This window comes from Canis aureus, chromosome 9 (genome assembly GCF_053574225.1).
Source record: "Canis aureus isolate CA01 chromosome 9, VMU_Caureus_v.1.0, whole genome shotgun sequence".
NCBI classification, from domain to species: domain Eukaryota; kingdom Metazoa; phylum Chordata; class Mammalia; order Carnivora; family Canidae; genus Canis; species Canis aureus.
This window is the reverse complement of record NC_135619.1, coordinates 32,988,473-33,014,916: the sequence shown is the minus strand read 5'-3', so window position 1 is coordinate 33,014,916 and position 26,444 is coordinate 32,988,473. Positions and strand designations below refer to the sequence as shown.

General features: G+C 38.3%; 1 long non-coding RNA gene across 2 annotated transcripts in view; it reads left to right on the top strand.

The window, feature by feature from the left end:
• Positions 1-25,242, top strand: part of LOC144320090 (uncharacterized) — a 90,876-nt gene extending 65,634 nt beyond the window's left edge. For both annotated transcript variants that reach the window (XR_013385674.1, XR_013385672.1), the window contains one exon: positions 23,097-25,242. This is a non-coding gene — a long non-coding RNA (uncharacterized LOC144320090). The remainder of the gene's footprint in view (positions 1-23,096) is intronic.
• Positions 25,243-26,444: the final 1,202 nt, after the last annotated feature.

Sequence of the window (26,444 nt, the reverse complement as noted above, 5' to 3'; positions counted from 1 at the left end):
CATATTTATGATTTCCATGTCATCCCACCCCCACTCCTGCACACTCCTCTGGAAATTGCTCTCCAACCATGGTCCATCCTGAAGGAGTGGTCCTAAGGCCATGTTAATACCACATGATCCTGGTCCCTGGCCACATTTTATAGGATGAGAGAAATTCATTGATCTAACATCAAACTCACTGATAATTTGGATTAAACCAGCAGGAAACTTATGACCTTGAACTGAGTTGGAGCCAATTAGACACAGTGAGTGCCAGAATTAGCACCTGGGCAAGACAGACCTGATGTCATGAGAGGGCAGAAATTAAAAAATTGCAGAGGTTTCTGATTTGCAGGAAGGAGTACAGATTACCACTCAGCTGTGAGTACATGAATCAGCCGGGAAGGAACCTTATTGGTAAGAACTCCTTCACCTAACTGCCACTCTATAAGAAATAAGGCCAATTAGATATTCTACTTCAAAGACAAGATGCATCAATCTCAGGCAAGGGGACTGACTTTCAGGACTCTGTTCTCTTCATTTCTCCAGAACTCCCTCCAACCAGGCACCATCCACCATGTTTGAGGGAAAATGGAACATCTGAGCCTCCACTATGCCCCACTTGTTAGAAGTAAGCTTTGATAAGTTAGTCTCAAGGAAATGGTTAGGGAAAAGAGAGACAAAAGAGAGCTACATATGATCTTTACAGGGAGCAACTCCAGCTTCTAAAGAGTCAACCAGAGTATGGATGATTCAAATACATCCTGAACAGGAGTGCCTGGCAGTCTCAGTCAGTGAAGCGTGTACCTCTTGATCTTGGGGCTATAGGTGTGAGCCCCCATATTGGGTGTAGAGATTGCTTAGGAATAAAATCTTAAAAAAAAATCCGGAACCTACTGGAATGTCCAAGCTAAAAGGGACCTAAACATAATATAACTCATATATTTAATAATATGTTTTTAACAACCAAATAGTGTTCTTCCACATGGAAGATGCTCCAAATATTATTTTTGAACAGAATCAATTGACTTGGTGGAAATTATTCAAGCTGTGGAGAAGGGTGTAGGAGGAAATAAAAAATGAAAGACCTGTAGTTGTAGGGAATTACTTTCTTAGCAACCAGAAAACTTCTGGGATGGCCTTATCTCCTCAGCAACATTTTGACAAGTGAACCAGTAACTCTCCATTTACCACTGTGAATTAGATGCTTCCAAATCATTGGCTCTATAAATTAATAAGCTAAGTAGACGGTCATGTTTTCCCTTATCCCTAAACTTTTTTCAGATGGCAGAGTGAGGTGGTTAAAGGAATGGGCCATAGATTGGACTATTGATGTTTTAATCCTGGGTTATTTCCCCAGCTACAATATTGAACAAGTTACTCAACTTCTCTACACTTTGATTTACTCATGTATATAGTAGAGATAATAATAGTGCTTTCCTCACAGGGCTGTTGAGGGGATTGGTGCCTGGGAGATAAGGGTTCAGTTTGTTGGCTATTATTATTTTGGTAACAGCACCATGATTTTCCTTCAGGGAACCACCATTTCATTCTTAGTCCAGTTAACTGAGGTGGACTGATTCCCTACTTTAGCTTCTCAGATATTGCCAGAGTAATTTCTTTGAGAGTCAAGGTCAGGGCCTTTTGATTTGAAGAGGCATTTTGTTTTCACCGGCATTTGCTAAGCTAATGATAGATAATAAGCCTGGAGCCACTAGGAATCATCAAATTGAAAGGTCTTGCCTGAGGATTAAGCCAAAATGGAAAACAAAAACAAAAACAAAAAAACCCAGAGGTGAATGCCAGCAAGAGATCAAATATTTATAACATTATTAAAGCCTCTGGATCTAACTGTACCTGAAACTAGTAACCTGATCTCCGTAGAACTCCTAATTGTGTGAACCAATAAATTCTCTTCTTTGCTTATCTAATGTAAATTGGAATTCTGTTATTTATAATGGAGGAAGGGTTAAGTAATATAGTAAATTGTGGTTTAAAAAATTTGGAGCTAAGTAATTCATTTCTTAATTAATTCATCCAAGATTTGCATTGAGTACCTACTTTGTGTTAGACACTGTGCTGGGTACTGTGATACAGTATTGAACAAACTAATATTTTCATTCCAGCATGGGAAGACAGTCAAGAAATAAAATTTTGAGACTGAACTACATGAAATTGTAGGTCATTTTTGTAGGTCAAATACATGAAATATTGACAATTGCACATGGTTCAGCCTAATACCTAAATGTCATATACAGGTAATGTTTATCATAAAAAGTTCTATGTTCTGAGGTAAACCCTGTTGCTGGTTTCTAATCAAATCATGAGGTTTCTAGTTTTACCTCTTCCTTCCACAGATCCTCACTCTTCCTGCCCTCATTTCCTCTATCATGAATTAACTCTGGGTAATATTATAAACTTTGTTTCATCATGGCAAAGAGATACAACCACCTTAGAATCACTTAGATCCCTTACACCTTTAAATCCACATGGCTAACCAATCCTGGGGCCATATTATCCTTCATAGGTTGTCAGTGACAGCCTAGCTCACTACCTACTTCTCCTAACTTCTTTACCTACTTGATCCCAAAATTGCTCATTTATTTATTTATTCAAGTTTTTATTTAAATTCTAGTTAACATATAGTATAATATTAGTTTCCAGAGTAGAATTTAGTAATTCATCACTTACATATAACACCTAGTGCTCATCACAAGTGAACTCCTTAATACCCATCACCCATTTAGCACATCCCCAAACCACTTCTTCTCCAGGAACATTCAGTTTCTTCTCTATTATTGAAGGAGTCTGATTTATGGCTTGCCTCTCTCCCTTTTTTTTCCCCTATGTTCACCTGTTTTGTTTCTTAAATGCCACATATGAGTGAAATCAGATAGTATTGTCTTTATCTGACTGACTTACTTCATTTAGCATAATACATTCTAGCTCCATCCACATTGTTGCAAATGACAAGACTTGATTCTTTTTATGGTTGGGCAATATCCCATTGTATGTAAATACCAAACTTCTTTATCCATTCATCAGTCGGGGGACATTTGGACTCTTTCCATAATCTGTCTATTTTTGATAATGCTGCTATAAAAATCAAGGCACACGTGCCCCTTCGAATCAGTATTATTTTATCTTTTGGATAAATACCTAGTAATGCAATTGCTGGATCATAGGGTAGTACTATTTTTAACTTTTTGAGGAACCTCCATACTGTTTTCCAGAGTGGCTGCACCAGGTTGCATTTCCACCAACAGTGTAAGGGGGTTTCCCTTACTCCAAATCTTTGCCAACATCTGTTGTTTCCTGAGTTATTAATTTTAGCCATTCTGACAGGTGTGAGGTGATATCTCATTTTAGTTTTGATTTGTATTTCCCTGATGATGAATAATGTTGATTCATGTGTCTGTTAGCCATCTGTAAATCTCCTTTGGAAAAATGTCTATTCATGGCTTCTCCAACATGGCCCCTTTATAATTGATATCACTTGGTACTTTCTCTACCTGTTTTTAGTCTGAATTCTTGATTCCTGTTCAGTTGTTCATTCCTTTCCTTCCTAACCTAGAACACCTGGCCATCCCCATCATCTGTAGTTTGGGAGAGGGTTACATCTTGCCTAGCTGGTAGGGGGCTTAACAGGACTGAATCTGGCAGGAAATCTATTTATATTTGGAGTGACAGTAAAATCGGAGTAGTGGTGGGGTGGGGCAGAGAGACAAGCTGGGTGGCCTGAGGATGTGGACTCTGAGACAGAGATAGGATGGAGCTTATTGGGTTCTGGAGGACAACATCAATAGAGAAGAAGAGAAGAGACAGAAAGGAAGCAGGACTAGGTAGAGGGAGAATTTGAGCTACAGTGCAGTCCTAATGGAAGCTGTAAGAAGCCTGCAGGGTGTTCTGAAGATAGGATGACCCTTAAGACTTGTTTTGAATTGAGGTGATAGAGTAAGGCCTTAATATTCAGAGCATGGTAGCTCAAGATACCTGTTACCTTGGTGCTAATATATATCAGCAATATTCACATTGTTTAAAGTATGTTTTATCACCTAAATTTTAACTACAATCTTTTCCATTTATTGTCAAGCCCTCTTGGTCCGTAAGTATGTATTGTCCTTAAAAGCCAATCAAAGCCTTATCGAAAGCATGAATTAAAAAGTGAGTAATTCATGATTAAAGGAAATGAAACAAGTCTATAATTCATATTCTCTACAGAACCATTTATGTTTAAAGAAGGAATTTGAACATTTCATTGCCAGTATTTAAGATAGTTTCACATTTTTCACATTTTAATCTTTCAACAAATGTTGAAGAGGTAGTTTATACTAAACATTATAGGTATGCAAATGAAAAATCACACTTAGTGTCAAGAAATTTGCCTTCTAGTTGTAGGTCACACAAACAAATAATTCTGATGCAATTCAGGTTGTGTCACTAACGTAGAATCACCTCAAATACCCCAAGAATTGGGAGGCTTGAGTCTCTATTAGATAAGGGGTGGGGTGGAATGCTTTGGGGAGGCAGTACACTTTACCTGGGCTATAGAAGATGAGTTGGGCTTAAATGAAGCTTGTGAGATGTTCCAAGCTGAAATAAAGTCATGGACAGAGGAAGAGAAAGTCATGTGAATTAGCTGGATGATGGTGTAAATTTGTGGAATGGCAAGAGATAACACTGGAATATAGGTTCACCTTAGTCAGGCTCTGGAAATGTCCAAGCAAGTTTTAAATACCAGACACCTGAGTCTTAAGAGAAAAAAACTGTAGTATTCTAACTTGTGATGACTAAAAATGAAAATGGGTTGAATTATAAACAACCCATTTTGTTGTTTGTTGTTTGATGGGAATGATTTGAGATTTGGAATAAAACTTAGGAATAACAAGAATAAACAATATCTTTACTAAAATATTTTACTTACTATCAGTTTTGTCCTTCAGAAGTAAAGCCAACCGTGGCTGAACCTCAGCTCCAAGAGTCAATAAGTTCTAATTCATTTTTATCATACCCTTAGTTTTCAGCTGGATCCATTCTAGATTATCTGCAGTATTTTTGCGATAGCCTTGCGGCTCACACTGGGCAGGAAGGTGGACCTGTTGCATTAGAGCAGTACAGCCCCAAGTTTCTTTTGAAGAAATCCATGATTAATGTGTTCTCACATCTCCCTCAGCAGGTTACACATTGGAAAGGTCTTTCCAAGGCCTTTCTGAAAAAAAGAAAAAAAAAAAAAAAAGTGCAGGGCTGGGTAGATTCATGAATGTCTTCTAGCTCCAGGAAAGCCATCCAGATTGGAGATTTGCCAAAGGGCATACTTTGGCTTCTTGCCAGTATTTTGTAGTGGGGAAACATTATGTGGAGGGACTTCCTTTGCTTTAGTGAAAGCTTACTAAAGGTCAGAAAATTATCCATTTTACCCACACACAGAGTCTGACATTCACAGATTTATTGTGGCTCAGGAATTCATGACATATCCTTAGAGTTTACCCTGGATGACAAAGAAAGTAGAAACATGATAATGAAATCATTAGATACAAACATTAGTCTTTTCTGCACATTTTCCTCACACTGTCCTCTCCACCCAAAAAAAGTATAAGTAATGACTTGATTTGTTTCATTTTATAATTCTTTAAATAACTTCTAAAAATATTTTTCCAACAGAAACATAATACCATCTGGTTCATAATAGCTAAACCTCATGTACCAAAGCATAAATATAATCATTTTTCTTTAGATTTTCAATTAGGTTATTATATTTATAGTTTTACTTTTAAACTATGCTTTTTAAACAAAATATTTGACATTAAGGACAAGAAATATCACAATGTCAGATTGGTTACTTCTACCTGCTTTTTTCCATTCTCTTTCCTTTTTACATTACATGCTGAAGTTAAAGAAAATTGATGTCTTACTGTTGTTCTTTCTGAAATAAACAGGAAAAATCGTGCACACTGTCAAACTTTAGCAAAGCAATGAGTGGAGTTTTATTTTTTCTGCAATAAAAAAATTGTTTTAAAGATTTTATTTATTTACTCGTGAGAGACACAGAGAGAGAGGCAGAAACACAGGCAGAAGGAGAAGCAGGCTCCATGCAAGGAGCCCGATGCCGGACTCGATCCCAGACTCCGGGATCACGCCCTGAGTGAAGGCAGACACTCAACCACTGAGCCACCCAGGCGTCCCTCCACAATTAAAATCTACCTCATCTTTTTCATTCAATACCAGGCCTAAGACCACCAACCTAGAAACAACTTCTCATTTTAGTAGCTCCCATTAATATCTATGAAAACACAGTAAATGCATAATTTTCAAATCAGGATATGGAGCCACAAGAAGTGAATTATTTATATGGACTACATAAAAGTAATCTAGCAATACTAATGCTTGCCAAACAAAAGTATCCTTTATAATTTTCATTCGCTCCACAAAGATTCATTTTAAGTCCTACCACGTGCTTTGTATCAAGGCACAAGTTTTAAGGGACATGAGATACATAACATGCAATTCCTGTCCTAGAAACTAGACTCCTATTGGGGAAAGCACACAAGTATGTGTACACACATGCTTACACATACACAAAATACCCAGCCATATGGGATTAAGGGTTCAATAGCAGTTACAATACACAATGGGCATGGTGGTTCAGAGGAAATAAGGATCATCATTATTTCTAACAGTCTCAAAAGTTGTCATGGAAATAGTGGGCATTTTTCCAAAGGATAAACCAATGTCAAGGACTCCATTCTTCATAGATGTATACATGCCATTGAAAAGAAAATTCTGTTGATGCTCTGTTACCCTGGATAAATATTTTTATACCTTAACATCCCTCTTTTTTCTCTCTCTTCTCCCCACCCCACACCCATCAGCTGCTTGTGCTTATAGTGGCTGTTGCTATGATTCCTATGTATCCTGCCAGAAATCCTTAAGCAAAAGTGATTCTTAATCTCTGAGCACCAGAGAAAATGATGTTACGTTAATGACACATTGTTCTCTACAAAGGAAACAGCCTTCTCAGAGTCAGGAAAGGGACATATATATATGCATGGATATTCTGAGGAAATTTTACTTGGAATTACTTATAAGCTATCCTTTGTATTTTTCTTTCCTGAACACAAATCATCTTACTTCAGAGTGACTTATCTTTGTGAATGGATGACTAAGCTAGATGGAAACCAATTATTCATACTTTGTAGTTAAGTTTTCCAAGTATTTCTGAACTGGCATATTTAATCAATTTTTTTCCTGAGCTTTATTATTTTAATTATTAATTAGAACCAACACTAGAAGACTGTATTATATGATTAAGAACTTGACTTGCACATAAAGGTGAGGAAATCAAAACCAGATAGAAACCACAGGACCTTCATAACAGAGTGCACATTGCTTTTGTTTTCAACGCCCTCCACCCCACCCCGGGGTTTTAGAACCTCAACCAATGAGGTACTACAACTCCATCATGAGATAATGGCGTATCATCTGAGATGGGTAGAGTTCAGAGTAGATATTAGAGTTAACATAATCAAGAAGCTCTTCTGAATGTAGAAAAGAATTCTATTTTCCTTCAAAACCCTTTTCTGCATTGTTTTCCTCAGACCTCAACTAAAATTGGGATGTTTCACACATGCGTTAAGTCTTATTTGGAGAAGTCAAACCATGTATCTTTTCTTAACAAACTGTCTTCTTTCTGCACCAGCACATGGATGTCCTTTCCAAGTACCAAGCCAAAAAAGAAATCAATTTACAGCCTGTTATTCAAATGAGGCCAGCTGTGAATTCCTCTCTGTGCAGGGAGGTTTTATGGTCATCCATTCTTGAAAAGTTGACAGTTGTTCAAGAAATATGTGTTAATTTTACCAATTGAAATTTTATTTATTAAGAAATTCCATGTATTCAGAAAGATATATGACTTGGGTAGGCTAGCTTTTTTGAAAATGAGCAATCCAGATTTGGAGGAACTGTAAGAACCAACTTTCCAGACAAGATGCCCCTTCAACTAATGAAACTGAATTTATTTTACCACTGGGGTTAGTGATAGCCCAGATCTTATTTTAAGCTATGTGTCTATGACCTATCAAAGAGCTGGAAGACTTTGTAACATTTCTGAGGTTACGAAAAGGGGCCTATGGCTCAAAAAGATGTACAGCCATGAAACACACAGGTAAGACATGAGATTAGACAAGGACTACAAGAATCCACTTCTCAATTTTGCTCATCTTTATTGCTACTTTATCCAATGAAGTTAATCTTCAGTGACTAATTGAGCATCATTAGATGTCACACAAGTGAATTCATTTCAGAGTCTACAGGAGCTAAGATGGTAGTACAAAGAATTCCAAGCTTCTAAAAAAAAGGGCTATGGAAACATAAGGGAATTTTACTAACTTCTTCCTCTAAGAACCTGCTTTTATATTTCCCTTTCTGTCATTATCCACCTCCCACCCCCCATGAGTCACTCTTTTCTATGGTCAATTGGGTTACCACCCAAACCCACAGTGACACCTGCTGGCCAAGCAGGAATGGCAATACAGTCTCGGCAAAGGCCTCTGAGTCCAGTGGCATAAACAAATAAGTCTATTGAAACAAATATTAAGTACTATAATATTATTTTAGAAACTTAGTGAGAAAAAATTGAGTGAGCATTGTCTTTCCGTGAGCAGCTTGGGAGGGGGTAGCTTTGCAGGGAAATCAGCCTGAACCATTATAAATATAAATTTTAAGGATTTTATATGTTTTGACCTCATGAAAATGAGCCCTAAATACATCCTGCACCTAGAACCAATTATTCAGCGTTAAGAACATTGTTGTGCTAGTTACTCTTGGAAGGTGATTTTTTACGTAGGTTTGTTTATCTATCTATCTATCTATCTATCTATCTATCTATTTATTTATTTATTCATGAGAGACACACACACACACAAAGAGAGAGAGAGAGAGGCAGAGACACAGGCAGAGGGAGAAGCAGGCACCATCCAGGGAGCCTGACACAGGACTCCATCCCGGGTCTCCAGGATCACGCCTTGGGCTGAAGGCAGCGCTAAACCGCTGAGCCACCCGGGTTGCCCTACATAGGTTTTTATCAGCTACACTGATGGTCCAAAATGTTTTATGTAGCATTAACTTTAAAAATTCCCAAAAGAAATACATGCACATTTTTTTCCTTCAAAAGAGGAAGGAAAGGATTAGAGCTCCAACACAAAGGGTTAAAACTATAGGTTGAAGACATTCTTTTCTGTCTCTTCTCAAGAACTTCCAATTCTTGAATTCTTTACTGAAGAATATTCATATTTTGTTAATCTTAGGAATTTATACATTGGTTATTTTGGCTGGGTACATTTTTGAGGATGTTTGCTTTGTTTTAAGTAAATCCGTTTCTGACTTGAAAGTACAAATTCTAGTAAAAACAAAGAAAACAGGAATATTTTTTAACATTCATACATTTTCTTAAAATATTTACACTTTTCATTTGAAGGTTAAGTCCCAGGAAAAATCCTCCATACACATGTTCATATTTGAACCAGAAGGTTGTCCCTGAGGACTTGTAGCAGCAAATGTGTATTGGACAAAAATGTTGGCCTTCTTCATCCTTACTTTGTGTTCTAAAAGCCAAAACTTCATTTTAGCATGACCTTAGAAGAATAGTGATACTTTTAGCATTTCCTGGTATTTGGTGGAAAGAATGTTTTTATTTGACTGTGGATGTCACTTGGTTTACAGGAAAGATTTGGTAACGTGTTCATGCCAGTACTGCACTTACCCCAAATTTCTTGCTATGTAAGAAGAACACATGTCAAAGCTCACTGTTTGTTAAATGGAAAAGATTCAGTACACCAGAAGCTTCTATTATAAACATTGTGACTTCGTGCAATTTACAAAATGTTCTATCTCCATTAAACAATAAACCCTTGACCCCAGAGCTCAGTTTCGGGATTCTGCGATTTGAGAAGGTAGACATAATGGATGGCAATAATAAATGAAAAGTTCAAGAGGTTAAGAAAAACTGTTTAATTATTTCTCTAGAGTGTGGGCTGCAGAAGCCTTGCATGCCTGTCTTCTTGTGGAAATGCTGGATGGAAGGAGTCCACCAGTGCAGCCCAGACAGGGCATTAAAGCAGGTTACTGGCCCTCAGCTGTGTTTATGAACAAATGGTCTCTAGATACCCTTCCATCTCTGAACCTTGCAGTTATTGCCAGCGGAGATCCAGTGCCAGTCCCAGGGCTCAACATCTGTTTTCCAAAGAGCTTGGATTTGTTAGCATGAGAAATTCATTGCTCATAGTTGCTTCCCAGCTGTGGCACTCGTGAGTGTAGGCTTTTTTTGCCTTATTTATTTGTAAAAAACCATGTCTATCCTCTCTTGGAGACTCTCTTACATAACCAGTCCTGGACACAGGCTGTTGTGCTCTCAATCCCAGACCCTTAAATTGCCTTATTAAGCTAAAGAGCTCCTCCTTTAAAACCTCCTCATTTGAACTTCACAAGTTTAGGGGTGGGAGTGAGGGGACAGTGTCCCACATGAAGGTGGGACCCAAGGCACCACATTCTTTAAATCAGATGCCCAAGAAATAAGCCAAGTCTATAGACTGGGGATTTGGTGAAGAAATAGTCAAGGGGATGCTCTCAATGGTGTTTTGGAGGCCAGGTGCAAAGCCTTCCCAGAAGAGAATGACCAGAGCAATCTGCTGGGAATTCCTCACAGAATCTGTAGTGTGCTTAGAGCAGGAGCCAGTAAAGAATACATAATAGGTCTAGATCCAGGATTTTAAGGTTAGCAGACAGGCATACTTGGCTGCCAGATGAATGTGAATTCTTGAGAGTTTCCTATCCCTCAGCTCATCCCCAAAATGCTTACAGTAAAATGCTATCTGATTCCATCTAGGCTTGCAGAAACTGGATCAAGGGCACCTGCTTGCATCAACCTAGGCTCTGGAACTCTAGAAGAAAAGTATCGTGAGGGCTATAACATGGCAAAAAAAAAAAAAAAAAAAAAAAGACTTGGCTTTGCTATGATTTAGATACTGAAAATTTTTTTCATTATAGTCTGAAAAAAGGAATGCCTGGGTGGCTCAGCAGTTGAGCGTCTGCCTTTGGCTTAGGGTGTGATCCCGAGATTCTGGGATTGAGTCCCACTTCGGGCTTCTTGCATGGAGCCTGCTTCTCCCTCTGCCTGTGTCTCTGCCTCTCTCTTTCTGTGTCTCTCATGAATAAATAAATAAAATATTAAAAAAATAGACTGAAAAAAACATTGAAACAGAAATTGTAATAAAAGAATTATAGCATTTTATTCTTTCAGTGTCTTAATATGAAAGACACTGCTATTAGCATGCCCATAAAAGAGGGGAAACGGCTCTTCTCCTATGTGGAGCGGAAGTGTGTGGAACAAGAATAAGAACTGAAGCTTTGAGTTAGGAAGTTCTGGATCCTACTATTACCTATCTGGGTAACTTCTCTAAGGCTCAGTTTTCTAATGTAAAATGGAAACAATAATAGTCCCACCTCCAGACTGTTGTATTGTTTAAATGACAACACATGAACCTAAGAAGATACTTGACACAGGGTCTGGCCCTGCTCACTCATTATTGGCAATAACCATTTCCGATAAGCCATCATGAATAGAAAGATCTTGAACTGGGATGCCTGGGTGGCTCAGTGGTGGAGCATCTGCCTTTGGCCCAGGGGGTGATTCTGGAGTCCCAGGATTGAGTCCCACATCAGGCTTCCTGCATGGAGCCTGCTTCACCCTCTGCCTGTGTCTCTGCCTCTCTCTCTCTGTGTCTTTCATGAATAAATAAATAAAATCTTAAAAAAAAAAAAAAGAAAGATCTTGAATTAAAAGCCAATCTTGACAACAACATTCTCTGTAAACTCAAATTTCTTCCCTTTTCTCTGGCTCTGGATCTACCCGTAGGTATCACTGGAATGATAATTGAGGGAATGAAATGTTGCTTGTTTTCAATCTGTATTAGATTAAAATGAAATCATCATATTGAGGGGAGAAGATCATGTCCTAGGAGCAAGTGTATTTATTCCATGCTTACTCTGCACTCGCAGATAATTCCCGACAAGAGGAAATTTACAAATCCCATGGCCTAAGCACTAACTCAAATCAATGTGAGAAGGGGGCACATGACTGGCACTGGATACAGACCATCCAGTACCCAAACGTCAAGAATGGGCTAGTACCAAAGCTCTACCACTGTTTCCCACCTCACACAATGTCCTGGGGAGCCTCCACTGGGTTATGGGCCCAGAGACCCACTTTGAGATTAACTAACCTCTTCCCAAGGTCTCCACACCACCCTTCCTGTAAGACTTATCCAGATGCCATGTGCAGTTAGATGTGAGCCACAGAATGAAAGGGACAAGGAAGCCCCAGGAAGGAGGTGAGATGGGGATGAGGGTGAAACAAGTAGGGTACATGCCTCAGGCACAAAATGTAAGAAGACGTCAAAAAACTTAGCCATCAAGGTAAATAATATTTCTGTCTTAAGAATAAAATTAATGCATCAAACTCCATGATGAACAAAATATAACTTTAAATAAACATGGAATGTTGGGGTTCAGAAACACCAGGCATAGGAGTAGCTGGGAAAAACTTGGGGCAGTGGCTGCACCAGGAGAGATCTAATGCCAGCAGAGCCAAGCGGGGAGGCTCCAGTGGAAAAGCCCGTAGATGTGCAAGTTCCATTTTTGAAGGCCTTGCCCCTGGAAAAGCATTGTCCCCATCACTGTTTTATACAAGATGCATATAAAGCTCTGCACACTGGCTGGGACATAATTTAAGAAGCAAAATTTTACTTTTGCATTCCAAGGAAAAAACTGCTTATTGGAGAGCTCAAGAGATGCCCTGAACCCAGATCTAGTATTTATTTTGCAATATTTTGATGAATGCTGGTCAAATGGTTCCAAAATATACAGATTAACCTTCCCTAGAACATATACAGTTTGGGGAAAAAAAGAAAGAGAAATGGTATTTAGAGCAAAATACCTGTTTGGTTCCACTGTACCCCAAATATTTAAAGAATACTACAAAGCTTGCCAAACCCCAAGTGTTTCTGGGCCCATATAGCCTTGCTCTGTACTTGAGAATACCTTTCCACCTCATTTTCTCCAGGCAGCTCTACTCAGAACAGGGGTCTGTGATTCAATTTTTTCTTCTGTAAATAAAAGCATTTCTAAAAGTATAGGTCTGACATCCACACCAGAAGGCAAGAAAGAAAGGCAAATACAACCTTTTTGGGTCTTGTCATCCTCACAGGATCGTCACACACTTAGGAATTAGATGACAGGTGCTGATTTTGGAGGACTCATTCTGTTTAAACAAACAGCACTGATTCTCATGTAATGTCACACTCCATCCCGAGGCTTTGGAAAAATAGTCCCATTGTTACCAGGCTTGTGAGTCCTTACTGAAACTTAAATACACGGAAGAATCAATGAACGTCATTCTGTTCAAATTTAGATATCACAAAAAGTGTTTTACCAAGTAGAAGTATGATCCATCTCATCTGAGGCAACACTAGGGAACCATAGCAAATGGATTGCATTATGATGAAAGCCAAAAAGTTGCATTTAGGGAAAAAAGTCTCCATACATATATATATGCCCATCTTCCTAATTCTCCTATGAAAGGATTAGAAATGGGTATCAAACAGATGAAAATTGTTTCTGAGAACTCAAGGCAGCTGGTGAGTCCTGGAGATGCACGGTTTTCAGGTTAGCAAGTGGGTTAGCAGGGCAGAGGTGAGGTGTTTCCGTTCCTGGGTTTGTTTTGTTCACTCCTTGGCGTGAGAAGCCAGGCACATTTCTTCAATCTTGGAAGCGACAAAGGAGTCCTATTCATTGGGGTTTGTGAATCAACAAAGAGGAATGGCGTTTAATATTTAAATATGTCTCATGTAGCCATTTAAAATCTTTTATGAGTGTTAAGCCATTATTAAAGCAAGATGGGCTCTAGGTCATGGACCCTTTCATGGCACTCCCACAGTGCTAATGAGACAAATAATATCTCTTCATGGGATGATGGCTGCCTCCAGCACTGAATTCAGTGTGCCTTCTGTAGTTAAAAATTCTAAAGGAAAAGAAATTACCATTAGAATTATCTTACCCGAGGAAAATTTTCCTTTTCATTGTCTGAGCAAAAACATAGTTTCTAAGTCAATTAATGTTCGCTTGTTTTTTTTTTTTCCTGTGTGTGTGTGTGTGTGTGTGTGTGTGTGTGTGCATGTGTGTAGTTAGAAAGGCTGGGTAGGGAATATAAACCAAAGATGATCAAACAGATAGATATTAACACACATGAATGCCTGTTATTCACTTGACCAATGAGTTAAGTCTGTATTTACCTGCTTACACTTACAGATGGCATTATGTTCCACTCCACTCTAAGTCATCTACTCTTTCCATGACAGCTGAGGGCTGACAGAAGGCAAAAACAATGACAAAGTCACAGAAAGCTGATAAAAGAAGATACACACACTGCATAAGAGAAATATGTAAGTGAGCACAGATGCTGTAAATTCTATACAACTCGTTTGGAAAGACCTACTCAGTGAGTGATATCCTCCACCTGCCAAAATAACAGCTTTATTATACCCCATTGCCAAGCCATATTCACACAAATGAACAGTAAGATATTTAAGATATCTATATATGTAAGTGCTCCCAAATACTCTTCTTTCACTTTACCCCAAAGAGCATTGAGTTCTGCATTCAGCTGCCATCAGAACATAGTATTCCCGGGACGCCTGGGTGGTTCAGTGGTTGCATGTCTGCCTTCGGCTCAGGGCATGATCCTGGGGAGCCTCTGCCTATGTCTCTGCCTCTCTCTGTGTGTCTCTCATGTATAAATAAAATCTCAAAAAAAAAAAAAAAGAACATGGCATTCCTTACTAAGAGTAATTTGATGTCAACTATCACACCATGAGAATGAAACACAAACGTATTGTGATTTCCAGATCATATATTCAGCACAAATCTTTGTCGTAGCCTTTTTTAATGTCCTATATAACAACTTACTAGTTTCATAAAATATTCATTAAAATGAAGTAATAAAGAACTATATGCTATGGACTTCTGAGTTCTGATATTGATGCTATTTTATTTTTTAATGAACATTGGCAAGAGACAATTTCTAGGAGTTTTCCAATTACTCTCTAATGTCAAGGCATTTAGAAAAAAAAATTCGCAGTTGACAAGTGGTAGCAGGAGGACAACAATTACATTATGTATCTTTTGGTTAACTTATCTTGGTTGCTATAATACCATTAGTTACAGTGTTATAATATTTAACAAAAACTCAACAAATTTTACTAATGTTGTCAAGACTCATCTGGTCATAAGAGGCAAAGTTGGCTTAGTCAAGGTGTCCCGAAATAAAAGCATGGGGGACCTTAAATTGGAAACAAAAAGCAATCAGGAGTTAAGTAGCTTTTGCTAGGTGCCTGTATACAAACTTCTGTGTCAATCTGTCTTCCTCCCTTTCTTTCAGGGACTGCAGGCACCCTCACCCACACCTTCTCAGTGCATCTCTGCTGTGTTGTCCCCATTCTTTTGGTCCTCATCCTTATAATTTGTAATTACTGCCTAGGTCAATCTGGTGGGCTTCCAAATCAGTTTCCTAAACCTAACATGCTCAGGTTCTGAATTTCCTCAATTCTAAATTCCAACAAGAGAGCAAAGAGAAGATGTCTTCTCTTTTCTACCCAGACACCCTGCTGGAGGTCATTCTTGGACCGTATGTGCCCCAACAATTGAATCTGGTCTTGTCGAATCATCCCATGGAGTCATTGATTCATCAGGGCAGAAACTGTAAAGGGATACCCAAGCAGAGCTCACCATACTGAGGACATGAACATAGCAGAACACTACAGCACTGAGCAGTTGCTGTCAGGGAGGGCACTTAAGAGAAGACACAGATCATGAATGCTATGGCAGCTTTGCTTCCAGTGAATGGGGAACTCTGTTTTCATTTTGATCTGTGAACAATTTGAAAATAAGTATTCTCCTCTGTATATTTTGGTTAAAAAAAAAAAATCTCAACCTATACAAGTACATAGAAATAAGGAAGGCATTCCCTGCTACTGAGTGATGAGAGGTAAACATTTTTTCAGACTACGACGGTGGGTGGAGCAAGGTATTCTTGGAAATAAAATTTGTTAAAACCAAAGTACAATAACAAGAACAAAACTGTACTTGGAAAAAACTTGGAGCAAATTCTCTCAGGACTCTGGTACATGAAAAGGCTCATGCCAGAACAGTCTGCAGAAGAGTGAGGGTGACATTCGAAGAGGAACAACAGCCACTGTTGTGGACCCAAGAGAAGGTCCCAAGAGGGACCCAAGAGGACCCAAGAGGAAAAATAAAATTAAGAAGATGCTGCTACTGTTAGGGTCAGTAGTTATTTTCAGTCTCTGTATTTTTTTTAAAGATTTTTATTTATTTACTTATTCATGAGAGACAGAAAGAGAAAGGCAGAGACATAGAGGGAGAAGCAGGCTCCATGCAGGAAGCCTGATGTGGGACTCAATCCTGAGACACCAGGATCATGCCCTGAGCTGAAGGCAGGCGCTCAACTGCTAAGCCACCCAGGCATCCCGAGTCTCCGCATTAATGTCTCTTATTAGTTACCTTGGTCTGGGTTTTCAACAATCCTTAGAGAGGAGGGACTTAGGAAAGAATGTCTAAACCTTCTTGTGTTCTTAATGATCATTTGTTACCCATAATTACACTTACATTAACTGGATGTAATAAGCTGTATATGATTTTTAATCACAGTGGAACTTAAACACACATCTTTCTTGTTCATTTAACCTGGAAATGGATACTTCTGTTGCTGCTCATCCCAAGAGCATTCAAGAAATGGAAAAACTACCGCAAAGGAGTATGGAGCTTTTTCTTTCAAAATGTTTTAAGGAACTGATAATTTATCATCTTCTCAGTCATCTCCCCAACTGTTTCAAGGAAAGAAACAAAAAATGGCCAGCAATCTTCTACTTATAATTGCACTCTCAATCCACCATGCAAGGAAAAGGAAGTGGGTTACCCAGACTTATTCTAACAATATATCTCAACTGATTCCTTTTTTTTTTTTTTTTTAATGACTTAGAGATGTGTCCAGGATAAACTGATTCAAGAAACTCCAAATCTTCCTTTATGGCTCTGGAATATAAGCACTTGAAGGACAGTGAGAAAGTCTACCTGGATTGTTCCCCTGGTGCCTAGTATATATTTGACCCAAGACAATGATTCAATTAGTATTTCTCGAATGATTAAATTAATTAATTGATGTAAGCAGGAAAGGAGAAAGGGACAGATTGAGGTAAGAATCACTAATAACATGTTTTGTAGGTTTTCCCTCCCATCTTATTAGATATTATTTTACTAACTGAATCCAAATTTAGACACTTTATTTAATACAGCTGTTAGATCATGCTGAATGATAGAGATCTGCTAAGTTACTTGAATCTAAAAGAGCAAGACACAAAAATGGCCATCTTCCTTGTCCTCAGCTAAGCCAGTGAGTGTTATGTTTAAGGTCTACAGTCATTGTCAAACACACCCAACTTTTTGAGTTTAAGTATTGGAAATGACTCAGTTAAGACTCAAATGTGACTTGATACAGCATCAGAGATTTTAGAAATGAACAATGATGGTTTTAATTATGATTGATGACCCTGACCATATTCTGATTACTATTTGTAGTTTCACCATTTGAGTTGTAATTCACTATCTATTAGCTCATATCAATGTCTTATAAAAGCGCTCATAATATTTACAATGAGAGGCCTTGGTGAGTATAGTCATATAAATGTGTGAATAATTGAGAGGTTATGCTGCAGTACATGCCTCATCAAGCTTCCTTTTCAAGTCTCAAGCACATAATTAAAGTTCAACACGAGATGTCAATAATGCTTGAATTACCAGAGAGAAAAAAAAGCTGCATTAACAAAGCTGTCAAAAACACCTTCTGCTTTAAATTTACTTGGACAACTGAACAATGGAAATAGTTCACTCATTTAAAGGTTGACTTCATCTAGTGAAGATTCCACTGCATTTAAAAGAAGAAGAAGAAGAAAAAAAAAAAGCTTGATATTTATTGAGTTTCTTTCTTGGTCCTCAAGAAGATAGATTGAAAGAAAGTCAAACTTGATAAAAGTTCTACAAAGTTGACTATATTGCCAAATTTATACTGTAGATTCAATACAACTGATACAGAGAGAAGTGAAATATTCATATATTCATATATATAAATATATATAATCCAATAAAATCATATTACAGTGGTCTCAATAAATTACAAAGGACCTAGCAATAAAATAATATGGTATAGAGCATGCTGCTCAAAGACTACAATTAAGAACCCACCAACTTTGATTTGACTCCACAAGAAAATATTCTACAGTTTGGAATTGAAATTAACCCAAAACATGCAAAAGAGTTCTATGTTTCTCCACTACTAAAGATACATCTCACAGAATGCTATTGTAAAGGATACTTCAAGTTTCAGGGTAACTCCAAGTTATTCTAATATGAAAAAATGGAGAAAAAAAGGGTGATCAAATTTTTTAAATAATAAATACTGCCAACATTCATGGACTTTATTAAAATTATAATCTATGTTTATCTTTAATATGTACGACGTGTTTCACAATATGTATAATAGTCCAAATGTAGTAATCTTGGGTTACTCCTCTGATGATAGTTTTTTAATATTAAACTGTCCACAGGGGCAGCCTGGGTGGCTCAGTGTTTTAGCGCCGCCTTCAGCCCAGGACCTGGTCCTGGAGACCGGGGATCGAGTCCCACGTCAGGCTCCCTGCATGGAGCCTGCTTCTCCCTCTGCCTGTGTTTCTGCCTGTCTCTCTCTCTCTCTGTCTCTCATGAATGAATAAATAAAATTTTAAAAAATAAACTGTCCACAGATAGACTTGATATCAACTCCTTACACTGAATCTCATATTTATATAAAATAATCCTTACCACTCAAAATAAAATAGATTCCTATTGCCTTCGAATCACCCTATTGGATAATTTCATTTTAAAGCCTCTCCTGATTTGCTTAAAGATGAAGGTAGCATGAACAGGAAATGTAGACATGTGAAGAGCTTAAACGCCAACTCATCCCATTCTCTCATTATAAAGAGAAGGGAACAAAGGTTGAGAGTTTGGTGTCTCATCCAAAGCCACATACTACAATGCAGTGGCAAAGCTGGAACTACAATCCAGTTCCCTGACTCTTATTCTGATTTTTTTCACCTACACTATCCTCCACCAATATCAGATGGAGGCTTCTCAGCAGCTGCCATTTCATGCAAATTCTACTGAAGAAATGTAGTAATTTAAGTCAGAAAGTATTCATTGTGTACCTACACACATGGCAGATGGTAAGGTGGATACATATAAAGCTGACTAAGTCTAGTTTCCTATCCTGGGAGGAAGACACTTTCCTGGTTGATCATTAGCCACTATCAGTATTGCAGAAGAGCTGCCATAGAGATAGCCCATGCTGGGAAGGAACAGTTGTTAAGAGGGAGTCCTTCCAGGTTAACACACCTTCAGAGTGCTTTGTGAAGTAGGTGGCATTGAGGAAGATTTTGGCAGGTGGCTTGGTATTTGTTCTGGAGAATTAGTTCATTCTGCCCAACTTATTCCATTTTAACCAATAAAAAATATAATCGAAAAATATCGTAGACTATATCTGGTCAGTGAATGGTGGGTCAGAATGTTTCTACAGACTAAACAGATAAGCCTGCAGACTACTAAATGCACATTAATTCATAGCTTTGTCAAAGTTATTCGTATAAATCAGTCCCAACACAACACTTTCATTTTATAGTAGAGCAGTAAAGGAAAATATTATTTTATTTGTTTATGGATTTTAAAATGATGATCAGAGAAATTAAAGACTTGTCCGTGGACATATGGCTGACAAGTGGCAGAACTGAAGCTAAAACTCATTTTTTCCCACTCCTTGCATTTTCTATATGACCATGTTGTCTTTACAACTTTACAGCTTTCAAATTCATTTTTATGAGCATTACATCATAAGGAGGAAGATATATATACAAGGTCACAAGCTTTCAGAACACCACTACAAAACCGGTCTTGATAAATCAGATATCATTGTCACACCCTATGGACTCGCTCACAACCCCCTGTCAGAACAACCTAGTTGTTACCGGGCAGTATCCTCTAGGTACGGTCAGTCAGGCATTGTATATACATTCACCTTCTTTCCTAAGAAAACTAGAAACACCTGGATTATGTTAGGTCACTTTTGGGTTTCTACAGCTGGATTTTATGCTTCTCCCCTCTTAAGGAGTTGACAATCTGGAAAAATCTTGATATTCAGCCAAGAAAACAAGAGCTTTTCATTTTAAACATGAACATTTCTATATGTTCTGGCAAAGGAGTGGAGTGGGGAAGGTGAGCTGAAAATTATTCCTTATGGTGTATAAATAAAAGTGGGCAATAAGAAAGATGGGTCATGACCTTCAATAGGGATATATTAAGCAAAGAAAACCACCCCCTTTTTCTTCCTAAACAATCCTCTTCAGCATAACAAGTGGCTGCATGACTCAATAGCTTGGTCAGTAGTACCCAGTGGAGAGTAACTTCAGGCCGCCTGTGTTTCAGTTGGACCATCTGCTGTGTGGGTCTGTGCAGCTGTGCCTCCACTCTGTAGTTCCTCCACCCTCTCTCAAAGAGACACTTGAAAATCTCACTTCAAGCAGAAGGCAGGGGGCCAGGGGTGGGGTGGCTCTGCTTACTCTGTAGCACACTATTTCTCTGGTTGAAAAGCTTCTGATGTAAAATTAGTCATCAATTTAGCTATTTTTTTCCATTAGTCTAAACTCTGGCTTTCTGAATGTAATGTGTAGATGTAAAATATCCAAACCATGGGAAGAGCTACAGTTTCCAAGACATGAACTTTGAGGCCAGCGAAGTTCAGAGTAAATTTGACATTAACCAAATATTACTTCCCTGCTCAGGCTGTGAGCTAAGAAGTCTCCATACTAAAAACAAGAAAGGGAGGTTTCCTACATAAAGGAACATGAAACACTGAAACAGTGTGAAACAAGGGGTCTTTGGCTTTTTAACCTATGACAAGAACAAGCCAAGGCGTACGTGTGGGAGGGGTGGCAAATGCCACTCTGCATTTACCAATTATGAAATATGTTCATCACCCAGCCAGGGGAAAGTCAATGCAAGTAGGCAAATTCTACCTGCTGCTACATCATTTCCTTGGCCAAATTTGAATTATTTACACATATATTAATCTTCCATGAATGTACAGCTCAGTGCCTATGTGCAACTAGATATATGAGGGCAGATATGCCCCTTGTTAAGATGTCCCTTGCCACACAGGCACTCCCAGCATCAGCCCTACCCTGATGCTGTACTTTTCATCTATTTCAGCATTCTCACATGCTGATTTCTGTCCAGCCAATGCCATGAAAGGCAGGCTGCTGTGCTCCAGCTTCTGTCTTGCAACCATCCAAAACTTTCCTCTATTGCTCCTGATCTTGCATCATTCTGGTTCCACCCAGCAACTAACTCTTGACTTTGCCTCCCATCGGCCAACCTGAAAGCAGCTCCTTGTATTTAATGGCAGCACTTGTGTGTGCTAGTGTTAATCCTCCATGCTCCCTAAGGACAGTGAATCAGAATCATCCATTGACTTGTTCCACTCTTGGACACACAGATGGTAACTTCTTCTTTCCCCTGCCCAGCTCTGGTCCCTGGAACTCAAACTGCAATCCTGACCCGTCGAACTCCAATCCCAGTGGAGTTAGGGGTGGTGTTCGGGCATATCATCCATTGTTCTCTTGCAAGGCAGCTTGTTACCTTATTAGGGAATCTCATGCCATGGAAATACACAAAAAGATTACCCTCTTCAGGTGAGAGGGTCAGAGTGAAATAAGGGGATGTTCACGAGTATTAGTGAAATTATTAAAAAAAAAAAACAGTTGCAGCAAAGAACATTCCTACCTTCTCATTGTAAACAGCCAAAAGCTACAATAAGTTTGCTCCTAAGAAGAGAACTCTGCTGCTACTTATAAAAGATACATTAAACAGTCTCTGGTGTTCATAGAATAATATGGGAAATATCAATACCCACAATATTTTTAGAGAGGCTCCAAATACAGTCATTGTTAAGGCCACAAACAAAGCATTAGGAAAGCCTAAATAAAAAAAAAATAAAAAATAAAATAAAAAAAATAAAAAGCCTAAATAACACACTCATGTATTTTGCTTGGAAGTTGAGAAATATACAAGAGGCGCTCCTATCAGTCAGAGAAGGCATCATACAAGAAAATGGGTTGTTAGGATCATTGAAAACTAGTAGTGAGGCCATTTAGAAAGCCTGGCAAAGGATTCTAAAGGCAAGAGACCACAAGCGATCAGACTTAGATTTGAGCAGGGCATGTGACTAGGGGGAGAGGATGCTATGGAAGGAAACATGGAAAGGGGGGAAAAGAGGAAATAATAGTAGCTACTACTCTTTACCCATAAAGAAACCAAGGTTTAGAAAAGATGGATAATGTCCTAGACCCAGGTTATATACTTCCTCACCCAACATTCACTCAGAAATTATTTCCTATTGCTCATGACCCTTCAGAAAGCTTTCCTAGGACCAAGCACAGTCTGAGAGGAAAGTTCATCTTTGTCTTCATGGTGGTCTGTGTGCTAAGCCAGCTGAAACTGCCGCTACAGCTGTTCCTGGAATCTGATGCTACTGTGGGCAGAACTGAAAGCCATCTTTTCTTTCACCTCACTCCTGGAACCTTCTGCCTCTTGCCAAAGACTATGTTTTATTCACTGTGGTGTGAGGCACCATATGCCCCTTTTGGTGTTCATGTATAGGCACTAGTTCACCCCTTAATGTAGTGTAGAGAAAGGCTAGCCAGAAGGCCCCTGGCTTGCTGCTACCTACAGTGTGCTCTCTGGACTGTGACTCACATGGAAGAGGCAGCTGCCATCTTGGACCTTTACTGTCACAGCGGCTGTTAGGAGTACCAGCTGGTACAACCCAAAAGTGCAGAGGGATCATGGGTCAAAGTATGACCAAAGGGAAATGAAAAATGATGGATAATTCCTTCTTTTTCTTCACACAGGTGAACTGTTCTGAGATATAATGACTCACGCAGACTCTCTGAAGCTGTCCTGAAAGATTGAGCAATCACCAATTCTAGTTACAAATTCTGGCCACTTTGAGAATGTACTCCTTTGCATTTGTTCTTCGTCCTGGGCTGCCTCCCTCCCTTTTTCTACCACTGTGTTTCTCTCAGATGATGCTTCCCACCAAAGTGACAACATCAACAACTTTGCCTCAGGCTTTGTTTTCTAGGCTAAGTGGGCTAAGGTAATGACATTTTTAATGCTGCACAATACTGGGATTTGAACCCAAACCAACTTCAACTATAGATGAACAGAGACCCCAGGTAAAGACAAAGAAGAGATCAAACCCTAATGGAAAAAAAAAAAAAAAAACAGTGATAGTCCTGTCTGAATTCCTAAACAAGAAATAAATAGAGCAAATCCAGTAGAACAAGTGCTATATTCTGTAATTTTAGCTGTCTGCATTCAGAGGAAATTACAGCTACCAGGTCTTCTGCTTTTCATCTTTTCATCCCTACACACTGTCTTGCAAATTATTGGTGGTCTTGATTTATCCTAGAAGAAGAAATTATCCAATGAAGATAACCAAAATTTGTCTTTAGGTATAATTCACTCTAAGTTCCTTTTAGTGCACTACCTCCAAAATGGGTACAAAACATTGGCTACCTCACAAGAGACTCTGTTTACACTAGCTCTGATTTTATGATAAAGACTGCAATTTAAGGATCTTGATCACAAAACACCAATTACCATACAATTTTTGCATTTGTTTATTAATGTTATTCTCATTCTACAGAGATTCTTCAAGAACATTTAAGTTAAATATCTACATGAGTAATAACAATAGAACACTCTCCTGTAAAATATCATCATCTATCTCAGAGGTATAATTTTTGAGATTTGTGTATCTTTGATTTCTTGCACTGTCTTTAGGACTTTTGGTTTTTACACAGAATGGTGACACTCCAGTAACAAAGAAAAGATCTCTAACCTATATTTTCCAGCTCTACTTAATGGATTTAGATCTAATTTTCTCTGTTGTGGAAGATGGGCCACACATTACGAAATAAATCTGCTCTGGCTTCTCTTCGCAAACTGGTGCATCTTCTCCCAGGAGTACTATTAAACAGATGCTACAATAATTTCCTTGGACTCTACCAATCCTCCTAGCTCATGTCCTTGAATTCTCACTCCAGCCTCTACAACATCATTGTTATTTCATTTATCCTCTTCCATACACCCTTCTCCTTTTTCCTTCATTTCATCAAAGACAATTCATTAGCAAAGATCATGGCGCTTGTTCACATAAAGCCACCATGACCATTAGAGAAAACTAAAAATATTTAAACTATCCCTTCTGTTACCCTTAACCACAAATATCCAGAATCAATAATAAGCCTGATATTGAAATCTTTCTTTTCCTTCAAATGTGCACAAATGAATCACCTGGAAGGTAAAAAATCTTAAACTGAATTCAATTGGAATTTCCAGCTTAGTGATGTCTGGGTTCCACATCAGCTGACCATCAGATCTTTAAGGAAGGGCTAGGAGAGCTGGAGGTGGTCTATTCATAAAACTAGTTAAATGAGGTGCCCACAGACATCACTAGGGTAAATTTCATAGCTTCTATCTGCCATCGCTATTGCTGTAAAATTTTATGTGGTTGAAATAGAGATTAAGGGTGGATTTGGAGAGGAAAAGAAGTCACTTGTCCAAGTCCAAGAAGCCAGCCAAGAGGTGGGTATGGACGTAGGAAGTGTCATCCAACTCTGGGCCTTGAGCAAGATGCTGGCAGTGAATACTTCAATGACTGAAAATAGGTCTAAAAGTATGATGTCCCTTTTAGGCTTGTGAAGCCATCTTCTCTTTCTCTGCCCATAGTTTTATAGCAGAGGGGTCCCCAAGCCATGAGGCTTGAATAAGATCAATTACCTCATGATTGGGACAACAGTGTTTATAGAGAACCACTTGTCAATCGAAGTTTTCTTTTTTCTCATGAAAATAATCACTACCACTCAAGACAATAGAATCGAATGGATTTTGATTTTCAGAAAAGTACATGATTATTCAGAAATAGATTTTAAGAAAGTTAGTCATCTGGAACAGAAAAAAATAAACATTTCTTGGCCCACTTTTAAAAAATTTTTAAGTGTCTTTTATTTGTTTGTTTATTTTTACTTTGACTTCAGTGGTTTCTTGGAATTCATTCAAGCCACTTCAACATGGCCATGCAATTCACATGCCATTCAAAGTATACAGACCAATGTATTTCTAGAGAAGTTGAAAGAGGAGAGATTATCCATTTGATCACTTTTCTGTTTGAAAGAGAGTCACCACTTAGTTTCTACTATGAATCTAGCTTTTGTACTGTGGCTGTTATTGAAGTTGAGAGAGGGTAAGAAAGAAATAAAGGAATATTACCTTTAGGCAATACTAAGTGTTGGAAAAATAATCTATATTCATTGAGATTTTGGACTGAAGATGGAACAGGACCTTAAAGTCAAGGAGTCAAGAGCTCCTTTTCTCCCAGAAAGAATGCTGTCCTTACTGAGGGTCAAGGGGGAAAGAGTTATCCCTGCAAAGTCCATCCATCTGCATGGTGGTATAAAGGGAGAGATCTAATGACCTCTCATGATTCCTTTCCCTCAAGTCTATAATTAAGGAAACACCAATATGGTTTAAAAAAAGGATAAAATGAAAAAAGAAGTCTTTTGGTAAAAATGACTTTTCTTCACTAGGGAACTCTCATGGTGCTCAACCTCTTCATGATTTTTTTGATCCCTGATTTTTTTTCCATACTCAAATGGCTTTATATACTCCACTTTGGGTGGCAGAATTTAACAAGAATGTTAACAATGAAGGATGGATTCAGGATAAAGGAGAAGGAAGCAAACATTTTTTGAAAAATATTATAAAAATGAAGGTCCTGTTAAAAGTATCATATAAGAAATTGTTGGGTTATAAAAAAAGCTTAGCTGAGAAAAGACTACATGAGATAGTGATTCTGTGTGGAAGAGAAAAAAGACATCTTATGTAACCCCTCAAGACAGAATTAGGGCTAAGATTCAGCATAATGGGAAGAAGAATTTAGTTTATTTTAAGAGAAAAAATGAGTTGTCTAACATCTGAACATGCTGCATAAATAAGGAGTGAGCTTTTCAACACTGGAAATATTTTAATAGAAACTAGAAGACCCTTGACAGGGATGTTGCTAAGGGAATGCCTCCTTGGAAAAATGATTGTACAGTATTTCCAACTAAAATATTCCCTAATTACCAATCAGCACTGGTAATTATGATTAAAGTTTTTCAAGTAAAGAAGCTGGCACCAAATCCACAAATTTA